General features: G+C 45.5%; 1 protein-coding gene across 12 annotated transcripts in view; it reads left to right on the plus strand.

The window, feature by feature from the left end:
- The first annotated feature begins 871 nt into the window (after positions 1–871).
- INPP4A (inositol polyphosphate-4-phosphatase type I A) overlaps positions 872–16,495 on the plus strand; it is a 132,155-nt gene continuing 116,531 nt past the window's right edge. For 6 of the 12 annotated variants that reach the window (XM_079111320.1, XM_079111314.1, XM_079111324.1 and 3 more), the window contains exon 1: positions 872–1,111. The gene's annotated coding sequence lies outside the window, so the exon portion shown is untranslated. The remainder of the gene's footprint in view (positions 1,112–16,495) is intronic. The other 6 variants (XM_079111316.1, XM_079111326.1, XM_079111317.1 and 3 more) reach the window with 2 other exon arrangements.

Consider the following 16,495-nt stretch of genomic DNA (forward strand, 5'->3'; position numbering starts at 1 on the left):
AGGCACTGGGTTTGATTTCATGCACTACATAAAAAATAAATAATTAAAAAAAAGGTCCATCGACAACTAAAAAAATTTACAAAATAGTTTTTCATGTAACAATTTTTAAAGAAAAAGATTTTTTTTTAATAAATGTAATGACTCAGGTAATCAGGGATAGAAAACAAAAACAAGAATGTAAAGACTCAAAGATAAATTAACTATTTATGTTCAGTCCAGTATTTACCTTGCTCGGACAGAAATGTTAAGATTTAAAGTCGTAGCAAAGTGAAACATTTCTTCCAAAACTTTCAACGACTCTATTTTGTTTTCCTATGGAAAAACAAAATTTCGGGGCAGAAGTGTTAAGTAACTGACAAGAGTTAGGGGTCTATAAATGCACATTTATGCACATCTGCCAGACAGGTCTGGAAGGACATACGCTCAAAGGTCAGCAACCTCTTCTTTTTGCAAATCTGTATTTCCCAAGAACTGTGATTTTTATTTTTTTGCACGTTTCTGGTTGGAGCGTTCACGTTGCTAACCGGCCCTGAGGGTGCGACCACATCTGCACCTCGGGAGCGCGCTAATCCTGCGGGCAAATCGCTCGAGCGTGGTGTCACCGGGTCGCGGCTCCTCTAAGGAACCTTCTCCTTGGCGACGTGTCAGGCCTCAGAGGCCTCAGTGTCGCTGAGGGTGAAAATGCCATCTGGGGGTCCGGAAGTTGAAGAACACCCCGCGGCGACCAGGGCACAGTCCAAGGTGAGATCTCCAGGGAAGCCTGGAGCAGCCGGGGGCGGGGCTCCGGCCGACTGGGGCTCGCGGTGCGCATGCGCGGCCGGGGGGCGGGGCCGAGGCCGGGGCGGGGCCGGGGCGGGGCCGCGCGCGGCGTCTGGAGCTACGGTGGCGCCGGCGCCGGCGGCGGGCTTGGGTTGCGCGCTGGCAGGAGGTTCGCGGCCAGGACGGGCGCCGCGGGCCGCGGCGGGGGGACACGCAACTGAGGTGGGGCACGAAACCCGCGACTTCACTCCGGCGGCGCCGCTGCTGCTGCAGCGGGGCCCGGGCGCGCGGCCCGGCAGACGGAGGACGGGGCACAGCTGGGCGGCGGGCGCCGCGGGCCGGGGCGTGCCAGGTAGGTGAGGCGGGCGGGACCCGGGGTGACGCGGCGTCCGCGGGGACTGGGGCTGGGCTGCGGGTGCGGGGTCGAGTCCCGGTACCTTCAGGGCGGGCGGGACGGCGCCCGCGGTTGTCATGGAAATCGCACAGCCTAGCGGTTCGCCGGCGGTGGCGTCTTCTGAGAACAATCCGAGCCGGGGCGACCCTGGCTCCGGAGGAGGCTCGGCGCCCCGCTCCGGGGGCGGCGGGGAGCTCCGGGATGCGGGATGCGGCGCCCTGTGCCGGTGTCGCGGCGCCTGCCTGGTGCGTCTTGGGGCGGGATCCAGTGACTCCCACGCTGAAGGCCTCCGCTGTGTTTCGGGTGTAAACATTACGGGGTAAAAATAAACATGCATCTCAGTGTGGGAAATTGGGTCTCCATCCTTGCAACTCTTCTTCCCTTTTCTGCAGGCTGGTCGTCCCCGACATTTCTCGAACCTTTGCTTTTCATATTTTTATGCCTTTCCGGCTTTGCTAGTGAGTTAATGAGGCCTGAGAGATTTGCAGGAATTTGTGGCTGTCATTTGAAAAACCAATCGTGAATGTGTAGGCCATAGAAGAGTGAGGCACTCATATTGTCAAAGGTAAATTTATATCTTTGTGGGCAAAGGACGGGAGCATTGATAGGCTCCGCTTCCCCTGCCCCTGGTTGCCTGCCCTCTGACATTACATAATGATGGGTTCCTCCTGCCCCAGTTGACAGCTCGTGAACAGTCCTCTGGGTAAGAAGGAAGTATAGGCAGTTGTAAAGCTCATCATCTTGTCTTTTGCTTTGCCTCTGAATGTGTTTTGTGTTGGGAGGCTAGCGAAGAGTAGAATGTGATTTGTCACCTGCCCATTAGGGCTTCTAAACCAAGGGAATGGAGGGTGCTGTGGCAGTTAGGATGTTCCAGTGAAATTCTGCTCGATTCATTCCCTGTTCACAGTGGATTGTGTGGACTGCGGGGACACCAGTGGGGGCTGGGGACAGAGCAGGTGACTTGGGGGTGAATTCTGGTTCTGCCACTAGCTCACCCTGTATCTTAGCGTTCTCATCTCTAAAAGGTGAAAACAGAATCTCTTGCTGAGTTTGTTTTGAAACCTAGATTCTTTTGCTATTGGTCAGTGCACATAGAATAGCTAGCTGTAGATTGTCCTAGAAGTAAGCCTAATTTTTCTTTGATTGCAAACAGCCTTTTACAGGAATTTTGTCTTTCCATCTCGGCTAAGTCCTTTGGTTTTTTGTTTTTGTTTTCTGACATGTTTCCACCTGGAAGATTTAATTCGTTGGTTTCCTTAAAGATGGGTGAATGGTGGTACCCACATGAGGTCAGTGTGGTGGTTCTGTTAGAGTGTTGGTGTCAGGAGACCGTGATGCCATCCCCAGGGTGGTGTTGCATGTGAAGAGCCTCCCAAGGCCTTGCTCCCTGTAGTGTCTTGTAAACACGTTCTGTAGCAACATGCCAAAGTTACAGGGAGGGTTTGGCTCAAAGACAGGGCTTAGAGGAATGGATGCTGGACAGGTTCAAAGAGAAAGGAGGGCAGTATTTCTGCTGAACTTTGTGTTGGAGTTTGTTGTACTTATCTTGCTACTTTACCTATCTAGTTCCTTTTCGTTTGGCATCTTCCATCTTGGGGTATTTATCTGCTCAGATTAAACTGTCCCCAAGTAGACTCAGAGTGCAGGGCAGACATCATAGTTTATAGTTTACCCTGTTGTTTTAGAAACTGGCTACCTTGTTTCTAAAGGTAAATTAGAGTTTTTAAAAAAGTCGCTTTAAGGAAACAATGAAATAAAAAATACCCATGAGCTTTTTGTAAGCAGGGCACCAGAGAATTGGGATGTATAAGAGAACTATGGACCTATCGAGTCCTTTTAGCCTGGAAGCCTTCTCAGAGTAGACTGAAAAGACTCTGTGGGACCAGCTAACCCCCATTTCCACCCCTTGGCTTAGCATCTCAAGAATTCAGTAAGGCAGGGTAGACTTTCTATCATTTTACTTTATTTGGCTTTTGCTTTTTAATGAAAAACTTCTTTTTACCTTACATATTCCAGAAAAGTGCCAACAGCATCTTCAGCTACTCATGGTATCAGGAAAGCTTTGACTTTCAGAGGGGGAAAAATAGTACAGATCTGCAGTGAAGAAAGCTTGATTATGTTAGTGCTTCTTTTGTAGGACATGATTAATGAGCTGGTCTTGAGAGATCCTTAAAAACAGTTTTTTTATTTCCCATTGTCCTCCAGCAGAAGCTCTATAAGCAGAGCATATTTTTGGAAGATCAATATTAACCCCTGTGAAAGCTTACTTCATTTTTTCTGATTTTTTTTTTTTTTGTGTGTGTGCTTTTAAGGAAGATGTCACTATAAACCTGTTCCCCAAGAATTTACCTGTATTTCTATACATATAGTACACTTTACTTTCTTAAATTATTTTTCGAATTTTGATGTTTGCAGACTCATTGAAAAGTTGCAGAATAATCTTGAGGGTTCTTAGGTACCCTTCATCCAGATTCTCCTAATGTTGGCATTTTACTGCACGTCCTTTGTCTTTCTCTCATATTCATGGATTACTCTTTTACAAACTTTGATAGTAACTTGCAGACCTGGTGCCCTCTTACTGCTAAATACATTACCGTGTATTTCCTGAAAACGAGGACATTCTCTTACATAACAGCAGTAAAATTATTAAAAATCACATTTATACAATGTGATTATTTAACATATAGGTCTTATTCAGATCTTGCCAGTTGCCCCCCCAAATGTTCCCCAAAAGAAAATCCTAGCTCATTTGTTGCATTAACTTGTTTTGTTTCTGTAGTCTCCTTTAGTCTGGGGAAGTTCCTGAGTCTGTATTTCATGTGAGTCTGTATTTCATGTCATTGAAATATTTGGAGACTGCCCCTCAAATTGAGTTTCCTGTGGTTTTCTCATGATTATATTCAGGTTATACACTTCTGGCAGGAGTACTGCAGGCTTGATGCGCCTGTCTTGTTAACCTGTCCCTTCAAGATAATGCTCTGTGATCCCATTTACTGGCCTTGTAAACTTTGATCATTTGATTCAGATGGTGTCTACCTCATTGAAAAGTTTCCATTTTTCTCTTTGTAATTAATATGTATCTCATAGGGAAAGAATTTGAGATGGAGTAGTATACTGTTACTCATAGTTTTACCCACTAGTTTTAGAAGTCATTGATACTTCTTGTCTGAATCAGTTATTATGGTTGTTGACAGATGGTGATTTTCTAATCCCATATTTCCTTCTATGTTTATTAATTGGAATTGTACTGACTAGAACTTTTCTTTCTCCCTTATTTAGTTTTCGATTTATACCTCTGGATTTGAGATTATCGCTTTATTGAATGGATTATAGTCTGTTACTCCCATTATTCATTTGTTGCTCTAATTGTCTCAGATTTGGCCAGGGGGAGCCCTTTCAGCTAGATTATATGTCCTTTTGACATGTCCCCTTCGTTCTTTGAGGATTTCTTTTTCTGGCACAAAATCAAGACTTTAGCTTGTGTTTTCCTTGCCCTAGTCCTGGCTGGAATCAGCCATTTCTCCAAAGAGCCTTGGTTCCTTTTGATAGGGAGTGGTGGTAAAAACCAAGATGTGGGCGTTAGGTGGGCTCATTGCTGCTGAAGTGCCCTTGCTTCTGAACCATTTCAGTAGACAGACACTTTCATTGTAAGTAAGTGTAGTCACATTACACAAATTTTTCTGTGATTTGCTTTTCAAATGTAATGCTCTGTCCCTGAGATCTGTGTACACTGACATGGTAAGTTTGCCCTTCTTTTTGTATTGTGGGGAATGGGGATACATTGTAGAGGATGTGTGTATATAATTTATTTAACCATCTCTTATTACTGGACATTTAAGATTATTTCCAAGTTTCTGCTGTAAAGTCAGTGAGGAATCATTGAACCTTATCAGTGTTAATACTCACAAATATTTCAGTCTCCTAGATCCCGAGAAGTAGAATTTCTGGGACAAAGAGTAATTTTAAATTGACATTTCTGCCAGATTTCCCCTAAGAAACTTATCAGTTTGTACTTATTCCATTAGTGAGTGAAACTCTTTTCCTTTCACTGAGCTAGAGGAATTTGAAGAGAAGAGAATTACATCCTGTTAATTTTGCCAGTCTAATGGGTAAAGAAGACATTATTATTTTAATTTTATTTTCCAAATTGCCAAAAATATTGAACTTTTCATACTGATTTATATTTTAGCGTCTGTGAATTACCTGTTCACATCCTTTGCCTATTTTTTTCTTACTAGGTTGTTCTTATTGGATTGTTGAAGCTGCTGTAATATTGGCCTTATTCTTGGCAACCTTAAAAGGCTCCTTTAAGTATGATACATTTTTTAACCTAAAGGAGACGAGATCTATCCTTTTCCGAACAGCCCCTGAATGCCAGGTCCAGGTTAAGTGCCCCCAGGTCCTGTCAAGTGGCAAGCTGTGGGGTTGATAGGGAAGCCCAGGTGAGGTGTGGCTAGGGCACACACCTAAGGTTAGTTGAAAGAGGCTGGTCTGGGGTTCAAGTGCCCAGTGTCTGGATCTAGCACTGTTTTTATTAAATCATGTAACTTCCTTCACGGTATTTTAAAATAAATGCTTTACTTTATCAGTGGAAGGAGGCAAATTAATTTTCTGTACTTTCCAAAATCAACAATTTCTATTTTTAGTACTTTGCTTTAAGAACCAGGAACTTTTTTACTCAGACCTGGGTAGTGAGAAAACATCTTTCGGAAATATTGATTCTATTCCTAGAACTGCCATGAACTCCTAAGGTGAACTTCCTTCAGGTATCTGTGTGACTTTAGGCAAGAAGTTAAATCTTTCTGTGCCCATTTTCTCACCTGCAGAAATTGGGTGGGTAGTGGCAGCAGTCATGTTGTAATATGAAATGAGTTAATACATGTTCATGTACTTGGAGTGGTGCTTGGCACTGATAACTGCAGAAACTGAGCCTTTATGATGCGTTCAGGTCTAGAGCAATTGGGTCAGCATTGAATTTAGGATTAAATCAGCCTTTTCTTTGTAGGTTCAATTTCTTAACTGTTCCTTTAGTAATAACTTGTTTGGGGATTGGGAAGCCAGGGGACCTGGGAACTGCACCCTCGTCTCCTCTTTCTGGTCTGCACACACCTTCCTCATGCCCTATCATGGCTGCAGCCCTGTGTCCACCAGTCAGCCCAGCTGCCTCCCCGCTCTCAGCTGTTTGCCCATTGCCCTAACTGAGGCAGGTGTGAGATGCAGGCCTTTTAATATGGAGTCTGTTCCAGGAGATCTACCTGGTGAGGGCCTCAGAAGCAAGAAGGCAAATATGTGTTGTGGGTGATTTCAGGGACTCCTACTATCATCTTACAAGAAAAATGAGGTATCCACTTTCTGGAATAGGGTCAGGAAAACAGAAGGGTGTCCTCTGACCTCAAGGAGGAGAGTTGGGGACTCTGGAGGAAGAAAACATTCACTACTCTTGGCACAGGGACCTTCCCAGAATCCTTTCCCTTGTACTGTGATTCTCCTGACCTCAGGTCAGGGCCCCTCTTGTTGCAGTTTATGAGGTAATACTCTGAGATCGTCTGAAAATTCCTTGCTCCTTCCCGCTCCCCATCGCTCCCCAAAGCCTTCCTGCAACTGACACGGACCGCTGTGATGGAAGCTGTCTGACCCCTGGAATCCTACTGTATTAGCAGATTAACAGTTTCATCAACAACCCAGAGTCTTCTCTTGCCAGCCATCACTGCTGGTTCACTGTAGGGCTAGTCTCCTAATGATTACAGAATAGTTGTTAAGGTCAGTGGGACTGTTTCTTGGTTCCTTCCAGCAGGAGCAGGGAAGGAGACAAACCAATGTGGTCACCCAGCCAACCCCTGCCCCCGGTACACCAGTTCTTCCCTCTGGTTCCTGGGAGCAGAGGATCCTGTGCTTTTCCTGGACCAGTGACATGAGGCTTTGAGAGTGCTGCATGTTAATTGGTTAGGCTGGTATTCCTCCAAGTGTGGTCCCCAGATCAGCAGAATCAGGGACATCTGAGAACTTGTTAGAATGCAGTGTCCCAGACCCAACCTTCTGAATCAGAGGCCAAAGGATGACACCCAGAAATTTTGCAGGGTCAACAGATTCTGATGCAGGGTCAAAGTTTGGGAACTGCACCCTTTTTTTAATCAAGACTATCCTGACTCTACAGCTGGAAATGGGGTTGGTGTTTCCTGAAGCCAGAATAGGAAGAAGGAAGAGTGGATGTTGAGTGGTTAGCTCTTAGGGTAAACTGAGCCTCCTGGAAAGTGTTTAAGGACCCATGCCCCAGCTCATCTACCCAGCTGTTTACTGACTCCTGTGTCTGCAGCCTCTGTGGCTTTTCTGTGTGTGGTTTACCCTCTCTCAGTGGGACTCAAAGGAAGCAGGATGGATACACCACGCCCTGGCTTCTGTGCCTGTCCAGCATGCATGGCTTCCTCCAGGCTGGCCCAAGGATCTAAGCTGAGTCTTCTGACTCACTTTCCCAAGACATTCACAGAGTATGTTCGTATGTGTATGGTTTCTGTGCCTTCTTCCTCCTTGCTCATTTGCAAAAAATAGAGAATAGGCCAGTTAACAGCAACTTGAGAAATATAGGGAGTTGCCTGGAGACAGCCCAGGTGACTATTTTCGATGGTGCCTCTGGCTTTGCGTAGTGTGACCTGCTTTGTGCTCTTTTTTCCCTACTTTATGTTCGGGTGAAATAAAGTAGCCACCACCATGGTGAAATTGGGAGATCAAGATGGCTCACTGTCCCACATTTTTCCTGAAACTAGTGGATTGAGGTATTCCCAGATCTTCTCGACTTCGTAAGGCTTAAAGGTTCATCTCAGTACATAAAGGCCATGTTGAGGAGCAGTCTCGCACTGAGCTGTCTCTATTTAGCACTAATGATGAGGACGAGGCACACTGGAGGAGGAGTCAGGAGAAGGGTCCACAACAGTGTTTTTCAAAGAGCAGTGGAAAAAAATCAATTTGAGGGTATGACTAGCATTTAAAAGGGTTTTGTTTGGGAAACAAAATAGCAAATATCCAAGTACAGTTTTCTGCAGGAAGGGTAAGCACTATATTTTTTGTAAAACAGTTATTTGGATGGAGTATATTTTGGGTATTTTCCTAATGTGACAGTTTCGTAGGGTTTTGATAAAGATGTGTCAAACCTTAGGGCCAAGTGCAGTGAAAGGGGCTACACTGGACGTCTGTAATGTCACTTCCTGGGGACAGGGCCTGTGGCTTTCATGAGAACCTGGGTGTCTTTGACCCACCAGGGAAAGAGAAACCATAGACCTGAGATGAGAGGGGCCTTTTAGCAGAGTGGGCCAAGACAGGGACCTGGTGCCATGGAGATGACAGTCAGCAAGTTATAGACCTTCCGGTATTGTCTGTGGTATTTGGCTACCTGAGCCAGACCCTTCTGATGATGTTGGGGGTCATTAGCATGGCTACTTTGAGAAACAGCAGAGACAATGGCAGGTAGCATGTTGGTTTGTCAAAGGGTTGGAGTTTAACTGTGAGACCTTTATGTGACTGGGTGGCAGGTGAAAGGTCAAGAGATCTTCATTGTTTGAGGCTGGCCCCAGTGAAACCATGACTGTTCGTGATTCCCCCGGGTTCCTTTGTGCCTCAGCAATGACAGAACAGTTCCCAAGTCACCTTGACTGGCTCAGGTTGGACAGGAGACACATCATTGAATGCAGGCATCAGTCTGGTTCCTATCACAAAGCATAGGCAGAAGTGTCTTTGGCGTGTCTGTTTGGTTTTAGGGGAAGGGGCAAGTGGATTATGGAAGAAAAAAAAGGTGCTCAATGTGAGCCCTCGTCAGCTCTCATCTGTGAAATGGGGAAAGGAAAGGGCCTCACTCCCTGGTGAGGTGTGGAGGCCAGCAGCGGAAGGGACATGTGCGGGTGGGAGCTTATGTCCTTCCACTCAGTTCCGCAGTCTTGCTTACTCCGTCTGCCAGGCAGTGCCCAATTTTAAACTGCTCAAAGGGCTAGAGTACTTGTATCTCTGACTGCTGCTCAGGGCACCTCTAGGGGAAATAAGCCTTGCAGAAGGAGGTGCTGAGAGACAGGGGCAGCTAGCACAGAATGTGGGTGGTGTTGGGAGGAACCTGGATCAACTTTCTGTGTCACTGACACAGCTGGCTTCTACTGGCACTTTTTTTTTTAATGTGTAAAAACTTGGGATTGTGTGTGAAGGAATGTTGAGTACTGCTCATTTCTTGTTCATTGCTTTGACCATGTTCTACATATGCAGATGTCACATGAAATGATCACATTACATGACTGGGTGATAATCAAATAGCAATGAACTGGAATGCTTGGTGGAGCCCAGTCAGGAGGGGGTTAGGTTCAAGAGGTGTCCAGATACCCAAGAATCTTCAAAACGTTGTTACTACCATGGTTGGGAAGAGGAGAGGAAGGTGGGCCAAGGATTGAGATTGGGGGAAGCACCCTGCTGTAGACTGTGCCCACCTTAGCTGGGAGGGAACGGCTAGTCATCTCATTCAGGTTTTCTTCCCAGCTTGCCAGTGACTTGGTGAAGTTGTGATGAATCTACTGTTGTCTTTTCTCCTTTTGCAGGGAAGGTGGATCCCTCCATTTCTACCCCTTCTGCGTCCTCTCTAATGGCGATGGCAAATGGAAGCCTGAGACTGGCTGAGGATCTAGCTGGAACTGGGCTGCCACACCCAGGGCCTGGTTAGGGAAGTACTGCTTCCGCAGTCTCTTGACTTGGAAATTTTGCTTCTTTCTCCTTTCACTTTCTTGCCCCGCTGCAGTGATTCAGCAGTTGCTTCCCAGGGTAGGAGAAACTACTTGGTGTCAGAGATGCTGGAGGACCAGTGGAGGTGGGAGCTGCCTGTAATCATGCAGACCAAGCTCTCCCGGGTTCAGGTAGAGCAGGCAGAGCTCCCTCAGCCTGCTCCCCACCCCGCATCCCTCCTTTGAGGCCCATTGGAATCAGTCTTCAAGTATCCTACCCATATAATGTTGCAGTCCAGACCCCTGTCATTTTCCTGTGGACTGATGTAGACCCCCTCACTCCAGTGTGCTGTCCCCCGATGATTTAGTCACACTTGTCCTCTGCTTCAGTCTGGACAATTTCTCCTTGCTGGCCGATTGACATCCCTTCCTAATGTCTCCACTTACTTCTCTCTGACCTGCTTTCCCCCCTACTTTTGACCTGTTTTATTTCCTTCTTAAATTTTCTTTGTAATGGAGACATAGTAATTGTGTGACATTTCAAAGCATGTGCAGTGTGTTATGATTAGGTCAGAGTAATTGGTACGTCTGTCACCTCAGCCATTTATCATGTTTGTGTTTGGAACATTCAGAATCTATTTGCTGCTTTGAAATATTTAATTAATTGCCAACAAACTTATCCTATTTCACTGTGAAGCATTAGAAATGACTCATCCTATTCGATTGCTCCCCTGTACCTGTTAACCATGCTCTTTTTGTGCTCCTTACCCCCCATACTTCGCAGCCTCTGAGAATCACTATTCTATTCTCTCTGACTCTTTGAAGTCAACTTTTTTGCTTCTGTATATAAGCAAGAACGTGCATTGTTTATCTTTCTATGCCTGACTTATTTTAATATAATGTCCTCCAGTTCTAAGTTGCTTCAGATGATAAAATTTCATTCTGAATATTATTTCATTGGTGTGTGCATGTTGCTTTCTCTTTATCCATTCATCCGTTGATGGACATGTAGGTTGATTTCATATCTTCTCTTCTGAAGAGTGCTGCAGTAAACACGCAAGTGCAGATGTTTCCTAGATGCACTGACTTCAGTTCCTCTGAATGTGTACCAGTAGTGGGGTTGCAGGATTGTATTGTAGTTCAATTTCTAGTTTACTGAGGAACCTTCTTCCAGTTCTCCATAATGGCTGTACTAGTGTACATTCTCATCAGTATTGTCTGAGAGTTTTCCTTTCTCTGCACCCTTGCTAGCATTTTTTAAAATTTAATTTTATTTTTTGAGGCAGGTGGTGGCCAGGTTGCCTTTGCTATTCTTGAACTCTCAGGCTCATTTGATCCTCCCTTCTCAGCCTCCTGAGTGCTGGAACCACAAGGCATTTTTTTTTTTTTTTTGGGGGGGGGGTCTTTTTGATAATAACCATCTGATTAGGGTAGGTGATATCTCATTGTGGTTTTGATTTGCATTTCCTGGTGATTAGTGGTGTTGGGTATTTTTTCAAATGCTCAGTCATTTACACATCCTCTTTTGAGAAATGTCTGTTCAGATCATGTGCCAATTTTTAAGTCAGATTATTTGTTTTTTTGCTGTTATGTTATTTGAGTTCCTTATATATTGCGGGTGTTAATCCTTGTCCAGTAAACAATTTGCAGATATTTTCTTGTATTCTATAGGTTGATTTTTTTTCCTTTGCTGTGCTCAGGCTTTTTAGTTTGTCAATTTTGTCAGTTTTTACTTTTACTGCCTCCGCTTTTGAGATCATATCCCCAAATTTTTTTGCTGAGATTAATGTGCTGAGCATTTGCCCTGAGTTTTCCTTAAGTAATTTCATAATTTGGGGTTTTACTTGGAAGTCTCTGATCTATTTTGAGTTGATCTTCTTATATGGTGAGAGATGAGGGTCTAGCATCTTTCCCCTCTGTGTGGATATCCAGATTTCCCAGCACCAGTTTTTGAAGAGGCTTTCCTTTCTCTAGTATGTTCTTGCCAACCTTTTGTAGAAAATCAGTTGGCTGTAAATGTGTTGGTTCTCTCTTCTGTTTCATTGGTCTGAGTATCTGTTTTTGTGCCAGTACCATGCCTTTTGGACCTATAGCTTTGTAGTATATTTTGAAGTCAGATATTGTGATGACTTTTAGTATATTTTGAAGTCAGATATTGTGATGACTTTAACCTTGTTATTTTTGCTCAGGAAGGATTATTTTGGCTATTTGGGGGTCTTTTCAGTTCCATACAAATTTTAGAATTTTTTTTTCCATTTTTGTGAAGAATCTCATTGGTATTTTGATGATCTATTTTTTTTTTTTTTTTTCCCATTAGCCATTACTGGCTTGTTGCAAAAGGAATAATGGTTGTAAAGTTGTCAGAGGATAAACTGATCAAGAGAGGAAAAAAGGGCTCCAGTTGGACATTGCCATATAAATGCTTTCTCTTCAGCAAGAGTCCCTCAGAGGCTCTGAACACATTTCAGGGATGCTGACCTGGCTAAAAGCCTTCACATTCTTCAGTCACGTGACTTTCTTCTGAAGCACTGCAGAGCCTACAGGAGCAGGAGCCTCTTACTTGGGATTGCAGATATTTTGAGATTGTCCTCATTGGTGCCTTCAGATGTGTTGCATTTTGAATGACTCCACTGGGTGGTTGGATGTTTTGTGCCAACTTAATTATTTAATCATTCTTTAATTAGTCTAGTTAGTCAAATATGTTTACCAAGCTAGATATTAGCCTCTTTGGTCAAAGACAGAAGGAAAGTCAGTGGGGGGTTGTGAAGTAGTGAAGGCTTTTTGTGGGGGTAGACGACCTGGCTCAAAGACAGAGGATTCCTCAGTGGCAGCAGGCCCCTGGAAATGGTTCTGGTACCAAGTTGGTTAGCGAGAAGCATCTAGGTTTTAAAGTTTACCTCAGTCCGTTTCTCATGTGGGGTGTCATTGGCCTTTTGCATTGGGATTTGACTGTGGGGCCATGTCCCTGTATGCACCCCAGCACTGATGCTGTCAGGGCCTTGGGCTCCCCTGTCTGATGTAGGTTTGTTCTTATTAAAGAGGCCAGCACAGTAGCCCCCTTCATAGCAAAGAGGGCTACAAGGTGTAGCGACTCATTTCCAACAGGATTAGATGAGATATAATCAAATTCCAGGGAAGTAGTCGCTGGGTCATTCCTTGGAACTGGGCATTCCACAATTTGACTTGTGTTGCATGCCTACAGGTTGGCTGTTTTGTAAACTGTTAAAGATCAGACTGGTGTTTATCATGGCAACTAGCAGCCTGTGGCTTAGACTGTGAACCTAATTTAGTGGAATAACTATAAGGAATAAAAGCAGGGGCTATTTTTACCTCATAACCTAGATTTGTCTTCACTGAATTTGCAAGTCAGGCTATTACATATTTGGGGTGCTGGTAGCACATACCTATAGTCCCAGCTACTCAAGAGGCTCAGGTGAGAGGATCACTTGAGACCACCTGGGCAACCCAGGGAGACCCAATCTCAAAACAAAACAAACCAAAAAGTTTGGGACAGAAAACAAGGATTTGGTATATGAAAATTTTTTGCACTTACCACTCAGGCAGGCCAGAAATAGGATTGGTTAACTGTTGCAGAATTAGAATTGTTGGTTATATTACAGAGAAACTCTTTCATAAAGTAACTGCAACTAAATAAAAGGTCTTATGAGCACATACCCACCGTAGCTTACAGCCCAGGGTAAATTTGAAAATGTTTTATTTTAAGGCCTCTTTTTGGAAATGTGGAACTGTTACCAGGCTAAAATCTAAAATAGCATGCCTCCTAATTCCCAGTTCCCACCCTGCACTATAGGATGCTGACATTCTGTGCCATTGGATCTAAGTGGGAGATGGTAGAATTGTTGGGATTAGATATGACTACATACAACAACAACAACAACAAAAAAAAACCTGGAGAAAAGAGGCATAGTCAAGATGGGCATTTATTTGTCCTTCCTTTGCTGAGGTCTGGAGGTGGACAGTCAGAGCTTAGGCTGTACCATCCCCAGGTCGTGGCCCAGGGCCTCATCTCCAGGATGATGGCTTTAGGAATGGTCAGCACGTAGGCCTTCTAAACACCAGGGGAGGGCTGGAGGCAGCTCAGTGGTGGAGCACTGTATAGCATGCCTGAGACCATGGGTTCCATCCCTAGCACTGCAAAACAAAAACAAAACCAAACCACACCTCCAAACTGCATTCCAAACGCCAGGCTCCAGGAAGGCAGGCTTTCTGAGAGCTCCTTGGCAAGAGCTGAAGCGGGAGGGGAAGAGAGGGGCATCAGAGACAGCAAGCTCGCTCTTTTCTGCCAGTTGTCCTGTTTTTTGGAAGATGAACCTTTATACTAGGTTGGGAGACTGTCAGGTCAATTCCCTGTGCTTTCAGTGGGGTAGGGCAACCTACCAGAAACTGCATTCTCAATTCTGCCTGTGCCTCCGCCTTTGAGCCTGAAAGAGGTTATTTGCCTCCTTTGTGTCTTGATTTCCTCCTTTAAAGAATAGAAATGGGAGAATTTTAACATAAATTCTCATGGCCAGTGCCCAGGCTCTGAGAACAGAGGTGCTTTCTACCAAGAATCCACTTGGTACCCAAAGGTGTGTCCAGAGGGAAGCGGAGGTTGGGAGGATTTGGCTCGGATGAGATGCACTGAGCTAGCAGGGGCCTAGAGTAGAGGGGCCCACAGGTAGACAGCTGCTCTTTGTGACCTTCAGGGCAGGACGGCTGACTCCTCTCTCCTCACTGTGAACCCCACTGACAGTCCCCTTCCCTGAGTGTGCAGAGGGCCAGCTCCTCAGTTGATCCAAGGATAGCACCTTGGTCTGTCTGGACCTTCATTCTGCTCTGCCCCGACCTTGTCCCAAGTTTCTGTTTAGGAGAGTGACCCCATTGCCCACTCTGTCAGGTGGAAGGGGTCTAACACCCAGTTTATTCTAAATATCTGCAAAACTGAATGTGTTCTTTTGGGCCCATTTGCCTTTTAAGAATTATATAAATGCTAGCAGGTTCTAAAGTCAAAAGATAGTCCCCCCTGTGGAGGGATGTGAGACACTGGACCAGGCATGGACTGGGAGAAGTTTGGGCTTCCTTGTGCCTGCAAGCACTGAGAGTAAGCATTTGTCCAGGCCAACTGTTGCTGTCATCTGACCCATACACACATACGACACGCCCTTGCACACTCACCCCCAACGGCCAGCACTCTGGGAAGTCAGACCCCTGGAGAGAGCCCCGCTTTACTTCCAGGCAGACTCAGACTTCCTGGCGTTGTGGAGACAGGTGTGTGTGTTTTCAAGAATACTGGTAGTCACTCCCTGAATTCATGCTTTAAGATAGGAAACTTCTGACTGTGTTTCCAAAGCTAGTGACAGAATTTTGCTAATCTGTAATGACTGTTTATTCCAGCCTTTGAGTTTTTTCACCTCAATTTTAATTTTTAAAGACTCAAATCATCAAATAGGCCTTTCTTACTTTCTCCACACTGGCAGTGGCTACTCAACAAGTGAACACACCTTTCTTGGTGTCCCCTCATGAATCCTTGCCATGCACGTGTCTGCGTTAGTTACTGTCTTCCAGACTGTTTTGCTAGCCTGTTCTTTCTCAGTGAGGACACTTCTTTCTTTTCATCTTTGAGAGTGAGATATTTCACTTGAAGAGCTTCCCACTTCTTGGAAACCCCTTCTCTGGTCCTTCATGGGTGCGCTGGCTTGTGCTGCTTGGGACTCGCCTTACCTTCCAATGGTGCTCTGGGTGGCATCTGACCCTGGTGAATGGATGCTGTACATTTTTTCCAGAGGAAGCAAAGGCTATTGGGATACCTAAGCATGCAGCATATGTGCAGAAAGCGAGGCCAAGGCTAAGAGGGCATTGGATCTGATTTCCATGTTTCCTCTCAGGCTCTTAAAGGGGAAACCTCCCTTCTGGAGTGCAGCAGGGACAGAAGTGCAGATGAGGTGGAATTTCTCAAAAGCTTGACCCACCATGGAGGCAGCTCTTAGGATACTTTGTGTGGTCACTGGTCCTGGTCATGCTTGTCAGAGATGTTCATTGTAGGCACTTGGGACGCCACTGTGTTCAAGGTGGTGACCACCAAGGCCTGGAGACTCTGAAATTATTGATTTTTTGGGGGGAGTACCGGGGATTGAACTCAGGGGCACTTGACCACTGAGCCACATCCGCAGCCCTATTTTGCATCTTATTTAGAGACAGGGTCTCACTGAGCTGCTTAGCGCCTCACTTTTTGCTGAAGCTGACTTTGAACTCGCAGTCCTCCTGCCTCAGCCTCCCGAGCGACTGGGATTACAGGCATGCGCCACTGTGCCCAGTGAAGTTGTTGGTTTTTTATGACTTTTGTCACATTTGCCACAAGTGTGATTGATACATATGGTACTAGGTCAGGATCCCAGAGCGCTCAGGCAGAGATCTGTCCTTTGAGAACTATGCTTCTTGGGGAGAAAAGCTGTGTGGCTCAGGTCAGGACTGGCCCAGGAGAAGGAGTCACACTGAGTGGACTTGGTCAGGTGCTGCCTCTACCCAGTACTCCCTGCTGTTGGCAAAATCAGCACTCCAGTGCCTGGCTGAGTCTCCTGCTGAGTGGCCTGAGGAAGGGTGGGTGGCTCAGTTCCCCTGGTGGGATTCGGGAACTATTGTTAGTAGGATGGGCAGC

Source organism: Sciurus vulgaris (genome assembly GCF_902686455.1).
Source record: "Sciurus vulgaris genome assembly, chromosome: 14".
Taxonomy (NCBI): domain Eukaryota; kingdom Metazoa; phylum Chordata; class Mammalia; order Rodentia; family Sciuridae; genus Sciurus; species Sciurus vulgaris.